The following is a 9,906-nucleotide window of genomic DNA, read 5'->3' on the forward strand; positions in this document are numbered from 1 at the left end:
GCCTCGTTCTCGGCCGGGTCTACCGATTGAGGAACGAGTTCTATCATTGGCACACGGCGCTCTTCAGAAACGTTCGTGGGCAAGGACCCTTTCTTCGAACTCCTCTTCTTACTCGACATCTCGTGTTTTTCTTTTTTAAGAAGGAAGTGATAGAGAGAAAGAATTTTTCAAGAAACCTCTCTATGAGAATGAGTAAGTGTAAAGGTTGTGAAGAAATTACCTCCCTTCTTATAGGCATTAGAAATTACTATTTACTTGCGGATTTTCGGACACGAACTTCGCCCAAACACACCAATCTCCTCCGAACTCGCCATACCGCACGTTGGAATCTCACTTGAAATCCACGATCCTAGCGAGCTGGGGGGCTAATTGTTGGGGTCGAAAACGGTTACGACGAAGTTAACGTCCAAATCCCCGCAAAATACAAGTATGTCTTCTCGCAACAAATCATGCTCGATCAAGAGAACGTCGCAACGTATGTTCCCGAGATAAAGCTTCGTTCGAATTTTGTTTAGATCAAACATAAGCCATCGAAAACATTCCCAGACCAGTTACGGATAGGTCCGAGTATGACGATCGGAACACGGACGAACAAAGCTCAGTCATTACGCTACTACCACACATGCACGCTGTCAGGTCGCTACGTAGCGACCGAGCGTTCGTCCAGCTTGGTCGCTACGTAGCGACCGAGCCCGAGCTGAAGCTCGGTCGCTACGTAGCGATCGAGCGTCCGTTCCGCTCGATCGCTACGTAGCAGCCGAGCTCTTATGAAACCTCGATACGACAATTAGTCCATGCATTCTCGTCTACCCTTCGATGCTATTCCATGCATTCTAGTCTACCATTCGATGCTATCTCCCGAAGACCGTACCGAACCCATTTCATGTTTCCCTGCTATTCTAAGTTATCGATCAAACTTTACCGTAAAAACCGCGGAAAGTTCGTTCTTTATCGAAAGAAGCTGTAATAAACGCTTTGAGTCAGAAGACGACCCAAAGGGACCTAAGACATGACTCGAGGCCTGTTCTTTATCGAATGAAGTTGTAATAAACGCTTCGAGTCAGAAGACGGCCCAAAGGGACCTAAGACATGACTCGAGGCCCAACTTACGATTTCTTAACCAACAGCCCCTAAGCCGCATGACGGTTTACGCTTGGTTCACAAGGAAAGATAAATGCCAAGTTTCCGCGGATAAATACGAAATTTTGAAGATAATTACGAAGATCGGAAAAAATGGAATATTTCCATTTTTACGCTATGACGGCTTAAGGGCAGAAGAGGAAAATCGCAAACCGACCTTGGAGCCAGTATATAAGGAGTCCTAAGCGAGAAGCATGGAGAGGGGCTTTTTCACAGAAAACTTAGCACTTAGAGCAATTAGGCAACTTTCCGTTTTTGTTATTTCGAGCTGCGACTCAACTAGGTTTTGCAGACTTAGGTTGTTAGAACTAGGAATATTGCCGACAGCTTTCATAGCCGAGGCTTCTACCTTGTTGTAACGCTCATACGCAAATTCGAAATAAAACTCCTTTTGCTCTCTTCTACGATTTTTTATTTCTTTTCGTCTTTAATTGCGTGTTCTGATTGCTTGGCGTGTGTGTTAACAGATATCCGGGACCTCTGGGAAATTAGGGTTTTCCTAACTTTCCTAATTTAAACGGAAATCGACTGTGCGAATTTCGGTTCCCACAAGGAGTATTCCCGTTCCTGCTACCAGACTACTCTGAAAGGAAAGACTAAGGTCTTATAGCAATTACAGAGTAATCCTCCGGCTCACACCGAGGAACCGGAGGTAGAGGAAATGGACGACGGACCATTAACCGAAGGAGATCAGACCCGATATCTCAAGATCGGCTCCAAGCTGACCGAAGGATTGAGGAGAAGACTGGTAGACTTCCTCAGGTCTAACTCTGACTGCTTCGCTTGGTCCCATGCAGATATGCCTGGGATCGATCCGGAAATCATCATGCACAAGCTACAGGTGGATCCCCTACATCAACCCTTCAAACAAAAGAGAAGGAAGTTTGCTCCCAAAAGATGATGTCAAAAGCCTGCTCGGCGCGGTCAAGAAAAAGAACGGGAAGTGGAGAGTCTGCATAGACCTCAAGGACCTCAACAAGTCCTGCCCAAAGGACCCCTTCCCGCTACCTCATATCGACAAGCTGGTAGACGCCACCGCGGGGCAACAGCTGATGAGCTTCATGGACGCATTCTCCGGCTTCAATCAAATATTTATGCATCCGGAAGACCAGGAGAAAACATCCTTCATGATGTCCAGAGGGATCTACTGCTACAAGGTATCCCCTTCGGCCTAAAGAATGCATGATCAACCTACCAACGACTGGTGAACATGATGTTTACGGACCAGATAGGGCGAACCATGGAGGTCTACCCACCGGGGCATCGAGGCCAACCCGGAGAAAATAAGGGCCATTCATTCAATCCCTTCCCCGAAAAACGTCAAGGAAGTCCAAAAGCTAACATGAAGGATGGCGGCCTTGAATAGGTTCATCTCCAGACTCTCCGACAAATCTCATGCCTTCTTCGGAACCCTCAAGAATCCAAAGGACTTCCAGTGGACGGAAGAATTTGAATCCGCTCTCCATGAGCTAAAGGCATATCTCACCACTCCTCCTCTCCTATCCAAGCCACTACTCGGTGAGGTCCTGCTGCTATATCTAGAAATCTCCGAACACGCCGTGAGCGCCGTCCTAGTCGGCGAGGGGGGGAAACAAGCAGCTACCAATCTATTACGTAAGTAAGTCTCTCCTGGACGCGGAAACCCGCTATAGCCATCTAGAGATACTGGCCTTAGCTCTGATAGTCGCCGCTCGCAAGCTCCGACCCTACTTCCAGGCTCATCCAATCATGGTTTTCACCTCCTTCCCTGTAAAGTTGGTCCTCCATAAACCCGAAGTCTCCGGACGCCTAGCCAAATGGGCCGTAGAATTAGGGAAGTACGACGTAATATTTTGACCTGCCACGACAATAAAGTCACAGGTCCTAGCGGACTTCGTGGCTGAATTCTCCCCTGCCTTACTCCCAGCTTTGGAGCAAGAGGTACGCCTCCGAGGCGAAACCAAGGAAGAGGGAGAATGAATCCTTCACGTTGATGGATCCAGCAACGTCAGAGGAGCTGGATTGGGAATAGTGCTTACCTCGCCGACGGGGAACACGGCCTCAAGGGCCATGAGATGTAACTTCAAAGCGACCAATAGCGAAAGCGAGATAATCGCAGGTCTAACTCGCCCACCAAATTGAGGCAGAAAAAATCCTGGTCTTCGGCGACTCCCAGCTGATAATCAACAACGTACAGGAAGAGTACCAAGCAAAAGACGACAGCATGATCCAGTATATGGCAGTCGCCCAGAGACTGATCAAGAAGTTCAAGAGCTGCAAGCTCACTCAAATCCCCCGGGAACAAAACTCGCAAGCGCATGCCCTGGCTAATCTGGGATCCGCCCTCGAAACAAATAGCCAGATGAGTATACCCTTGCTTGTGCTTCAATTGCCAGCCACCCTGGAAGAACCCCGTCAAAGGAGGTCTCCACTGTCGAGGAAGGCGAAAACTGGATGACCCCCCTAGTCCGGTACCTGGAGGCCGACATTCTCCCAGAAGATCGCAACGAGGCCAGGAAAAAATTAAGAAGCAAGCCGCAAGGTACTGTATCTCCCATGAGAAGCTGTACCGGAGATCCTTCTCTGGCCCGTACCTAAGGTGTGTCACACCGATAGAAGCCACTAGAATCCTTGTAGAACCACATGAAGGAGATTGTGGACCCCACTCTAGCGGAAGAAGCCTGGTGCTTAGAGCCAGAAGGGCAGGTTACTACTGGCCCACGATGGCGTCCGACGCCGACAAACAAGCCAAACACTGCGACCAGTGTCAGAGGTACGCTCCAGTTTCCAAGCTTCCCCCGAAGAACCTCAACTCCATAAGCTCACTGTGGCCCTTCAGAAAATGGGGCATGGACATAGTAGGGAAATTCCCTATGGCGCTGGGGAAGAAGGTCTTCCTTCTGATAGTCACTGACTACTTCTCCAAATGGGTCGAAGCAAAAGCGCTCAGCCGCATAACAGACCTCCAGATCCGCAAATTCATGTGGACCTACGTAATTACTCGCTTCGGGGTCCCCCACGAGATCGTCACCGACAATGGACCCCAGTTCACGGGCCCCACCTTCAAGGAGTTCTGCAAGGACTGGGGCATAAAGCTCACTTTCGCCACACCCCGACACCCCCAGTCTAACGGTCAAGCCGAGTCTACAAATAAAACTGTGGTCAACATGCTTAAAAAGCGACTGGAGGGCTCTCACGGGAAGTGGGCGGAAGAGCTACACGGAGTCCTCTGGGCCTACCAGACCACTCCCAAAACAACAACATGGGAAACTCCCTACTCGCTGGTCTATGGCTCTGAGGCCATTATACCCACGCAGATGCACGTGAGAACAACGGCCTCAGGTTCTACCTCTCAGGAGGATAACGACGAGCTGCTGGCGCTAAGCCTCGACCTGCTCGACGAAAGAAGAGAGGCCACTCGGCTAAGAAACTGGTCTTACCAGCAAGACGTCGCCAGGACGTACAACAAGAAAGTCAGAACCATGACCTTCCAGCAAGAGAATTGGGCTCTACGACGAGCAGAAAAAACAACGGGGAGACTCACCCCCGGGTGGGAAGGACCCTATAAGGTCATCGAGGTGCGGAGAGCAGGGGCCTACAGGCTGGAAGATAGCAAACGTAAAATACAACCCAACTGCTGGAACGCCCTACACCTCAAAGCCTATAATTTTTAATACGGTCCCTGGACCATGATTTCTATAGTACTATATACTATTTAAGCATTATGATTTCCTACTCCTATGTATGCTAAACGTCTCCGGACAAAGCTTATAATAAAATAGTTCCGACTATAAAGGCAGATGGGAAATTTGTGGGAACCAAAATTTGCACTGTCGATTTCCGTTTAAATAAGGAAAGTAGGAGAACCCTAATTTCTCAGAGGTCTCGGATATCTGCTAATACCACACGCCAAGAATTCATAACACGAAATAAAGACGTAAAAAGATAAGAAATCGAAAAGAGAGTAAAATAGAACTTATTCTGAATTCGCGTTTGAGCGTTACAACAAGGTCAGAGCCTGGGCTACGAGATCTATCGGCGATATTCCTAGTTCTAAAACCCTAAAGCTGCTAAACCTAATTGAGTCGCAGCTCGAATAACAAAAACAGAAAATTGCCTAAATTGCTCTAAGTGCTAAGTTTGATGTGTGTCGAATCCGCCTTTGCCTCTCACCTAGGACTCCTTATATACTTGCTCCTTGGTCAGTTTGCGCCTTTCCCCTTCTGCCCTTAAGCCGTCATAGCTCAAAAACAGAGATATTCCAATTTTCCCGATCTTTGTGATTATCTTCGGAAACTTCACATTTATCTTGCCTTACGAACCAAGCATAAACAATCATAAGGCTTTTGGGTTTTCAGTTAAGAAATCGTAAGTGGGCTTCGAGTTGCGTTTTAGGTCTCTTTGGGCTGTCTTTGACTCGAAACGTTTATTACGGTTTCTTCGATAAAAACAAACTTCCTGCGGTTTTATCATAAAGTTTGACGGATGACTTTGAATGATGAGAAAAAAGAATGGTTTAGCCATGGCCTACGGGAGATAGCATTAAAGAGTAGACGAGAATGCATGAAGTCGTGTTGTATCGGCGTTTTGGTAAAGTTCGGTCGCTACGCTGTGTGCGTGCTCGGTCGCTACGTAGCGACCGAGCCATGTGCATGCATGAAGGCTGTGCTCAGCTTTATAGCCAAGGACATTTTTGGTAAAGGATTAAACCATGGCACTTTTGTGTTAACACCAAAGCCGTGTTAGTTTACGATTTTTCTTTAAAGGGATGCCGAATTCTGGTTCAGGCTTTACGGGAAGGCGTAGTTAGCCGAGGGCCAAAGGGCGTTTGTCGAGATTGATAGGCCAAGTAAGCCTGAGTTTTCATGTTTTAAGATGGCCCATGGGTGTAGAAAACGATCTTTGCTTTAGGTTTCAGTTATACGACAAATATTTTGTATAATGTTTCCTTTAGTCGTATGAAAATTGTTTCCTTTTTATCCGACGGAGACGAATCCTAAGAGTCTCGACCCAGAACCCGTGCAGAGTCAGTTTCGAGGCTATTTCCTGCTCGGATATATCCGAGGGAAGTGAAACGTAGAAGTCAGCGCTCTACGATGATAGTAAATCGGATATGTCAAAGTAGCTATGTTTCCGCAGATTTTACGGGACGCTTTTCTGCTTTGATATCGATCTTTGGTGAGATTTCCTTGGAATCACTCATGGAGTTTTACCAAAGGTTATTTTGTTATGATCTAGTTGTGAGAAAAAAATTTTGATGCTTTTCCGTGACTTACCAGGTTCAACGGAAACTGAAAGCAATGCTGGTGGTTGAAGATTTTCTCATATAATTTTTGACTTTTATACGAAACTCATTTTGTTTAAGTCGAAAGGGTCTTCCAGACTTTGGCTAATCGTCGAGTTTTAGTTTGATATTTGTACAAGTTTTCTAATCGCATGATCGCGATAAGAGGTGCCGTATAGTCCTCGAGATTATGTTCGTGATGTTTTAGATATGTCGTTGGTGTTTAGACAAATCTTAGATTGTCGTTTGACTATTGGGACGATTTTATTGAGGCATCTGATTGCCTAAGTGTTTTCTGCCTATCTCTGCGAGAATTTACTTTGTCAAAAGCATTTTTTTATGCCGAGGCGAAAAGTTTTTTGAAGTAAGGGAGTATGCGAGTATAGTATACGTACCTACTCCCTCCCCTTTTTTCGAGGAATAGAATGACCGACAATCCGGGTCGGTTTGAAGACGACACTAGGATTGCAACTTGGTGGTTTTCAGGTTGACAACTTGGAATATGTCGGTTTTTAAGAAAGTTGCTAGGAACGAATCAATTTTAAGACGATGTGTGTGTCTCTAGTTCTTTTTTTTTTTTGGGAAACGAGCTAAGTATGTGTGGCAATCGTTTTTTGTTTTTGCGAGAGTTTAGATCAGTTAGCAAGATCTGCCAGAGCAATTAAAGAGCAATAGGAAAAATTGCCTATGACTTAGTTCACTAGACTATCCACCTAAGTTTTAAGTTCCCTAAAATTCTATGGCAGTCTTAAAAGCGTTTTATTGCTTAGTACCTTTCTATGAAAATTCCAAGTTTGATCTTGAAATAAGTCGAACATACCTTAGTGTTCTCGGATATGCAGTTTTGTCTCTTCTCAGTTTTTTACGATTAATTTGAATTCATGCGAGAAAACAAGTCTTTGCGGTTTTTTTTATCGTAAAGTTTCAATGGTAACTCCAATCGAGACGACACAAGAGACGTTTCGATTGAGATTCTAAGGAGAACGCAAAGATGGAGGTAAGGGCGAGTAGGAGCAAGCCAAGGAGTTTAGACAAGTCTTACTTGTTTTCGTCGTAAAATCTCAACGGAAACTCTAATTGACACGAAACCAAAAGCTTTTCGATCGGGATTCAAAAGAGAACGCAAAGGAGGATCTTTTTGAGGCCTGAAAGGACGCTATGTAGCGAGTTGGAGGTCTGACAGGTCGCTATGTAGCGAGTAGGAGCAAGCCAAGAAGTTTTGACGAGTCTAACTTGTTTTCGTCGTAAAACATTTAATTGCATTAAATATTTAATTGCAGCATGGTCAGTATGAACGATGACTCGCGAACCAACATGGTATTGGCGGAACTTTTCAAATGCATAAACTACAGCAAGCAGTTCATTTTCTGTTGTTACGTAATTCATTTGTGCCTCGTCGAGTGTTCGACTGGCATAGTAAACTGCATGTAGCTTTTTGTCTTTTCTTTGGCCTAGAACTATTCCTACAGCAAAATCGCTCGCATAGCACATGATTTCGAAAGGAAGATTCCAGTCAGGTGCTTGTACGATGGGGGCAGTTATCAAGGCTTTCTTTATTTCCTCAAAATACTTTACGCATTCTGGTGAGAAGTCGAATTTAACTTTGTTACAAAGGAGGGAGGTGAGAGGTCTAGCAATTTTGCTAAAATCATGTATGAACCTCCTATAAAATCCGGCATGCCCGAGAAAACTTCTCACGTCTTTTACGTTCGTGGGTGCAGGCAATCCGGTCATTACTTCAATTTTTGCTCGATCTACTTCTATACCAGCAGCGGACACTTTATGTCCTAGGACGATTCCATCGTTAACCATGAAGTGGCATTTTTCCCAATTTAGAACGAGGTTCTTTTCTTCACATCTTGCCAAAACTTTACATAGGTTATCGAGACAGTTTTTGAAACTGGATCCATATACGGAAAAATCGTCCATAAAGACTTCCATGAAATCTTCTATCATATCTGTAAAGATTGACATCATGCACTGTTGGAAAGTGGCAGGGGCATTACAAAGACCGAATGGCATTCGGCGGTATGCGAATGTTCCGTAAGGGCATGTAAAGGTGGTCTTTTATTGATCGTCAGGATGTATAGGGATTTGGAATAATCCAGAGTATCCGTCAAGAAAACAGTAGTATTGGTGATTTGCCAATCTTTCCAACATTTGATCAATGAAGGGTAAGGGAAAGTGATCTTTTCTGGTGGCAGCATTTAGCTTCCTATAATCGATAAACATTCGATGTCCAGTGACAGTTCGCGTGGGAATGAATTCGTTTTTATCATTCTTAACCACTGTAATTCCGCCTTTCTTAGGTAGAACATGCACAGGGCTCACCCAATTGCTATCCGAAATTGGGTAGATGATTCCAGCATCTAGAAGTTTGATACTTTCCTTCTTAACAACTTCTTTCAAGTCCGGGTTTAGCCTTCTTTGATGTTCCACTGACGATTTGGAATCGTCCTCTAGGTGGATCCGATGCATGAACAGACCTGGAGAGATGCAAGGATTATCCTCGAGAGAATATCCGAGGGCTTTCCTATGTTTGCGCAGTTTATTTAATAACAACGCAAGTTCTCCTTTTGTCAGGTTGACGTTTAAGATTACGGGGTAGGAATTTTTACAGAGAAAAGCATATTTGAGTCCAGCGGGTAGTTGCTTTAACTCAATCTTGGTTCTTTTTCGGGATCCCATTCCTCCAGAGAGGATGGTTGTCGATCGACAGCTTTCGTTAAATATCGATCGACGTTGGTTTTCGAAGCGTCATGCTTTATGTCATCGACGTTTGTTATTTCTATACTTGCGTCCATTAATCGCGTGTATTCATCAGCTTTGATGTCGATGCTTAATGTTTCCTCTTCGGTAGATGTGAGCATTTTTTTCAGGGGATCATCTGAGCATAGGTCTATGAACGATTCTTCAGCCAACTCAGAGATATCGTCCACGTAAGAGGCTTGTTTATCGATTAAGGGTTGTTTTATTAGTTTTTCCATATCAAAGATCATTGAAATGTTTCCAATGTTTAAACATATCCGACCTTCCTTGACATCGATGATTGCACCAGCGGTAGCTAGAAATGGTCTACCTAAGATGAGGGGATCTTTTGGTTCATTCTGGTATTTCAACACAATGATATCCGTTGGTACGTGACAGTCGTTAATTCTTATTGTCACGTCATCTAGTACTCCCTCAGGTACTCTAACGAATCTATCAGCAAGAACCAAAGTTATTTTGGTGGGTTTGAACTCGTCGTATCCCAGGGATATCGCGACAGACTGTTGCATGATATTCACGCTGGATCCTAGGTCACAAAGGGATCGAGGAAAACTCTTATCTTGTATGTTGCAATCTAGAACAAAACTACCCGGATCAGGTTTCTTGATCGGGGTTTCGCCTTGGATTATTGCACTTACTTCCTCTGAAACCATCATGACGGTGTGTTCATAAGCTAGGAAGCTGTTTGATACCATGTCTTTTACATATTTCTTAATCGAAGATGATATTTTTAT

This window comes from Brassica oleracea, chromosome C7 (genome assembly GCF_000695525.1).
Source record: "Brassica oleracea var. oleracea cultivar TO1000 chromosome C7, BOL, whole genome shotgun sequence".
In the NCBI taxonomy this organism is placed as follows: Eukaryota; Viridiplantae; Streptophyta; class Magnoliopsida; order Brassicales; family Brassicaceae; genus Brassica; species Brassica oleracea.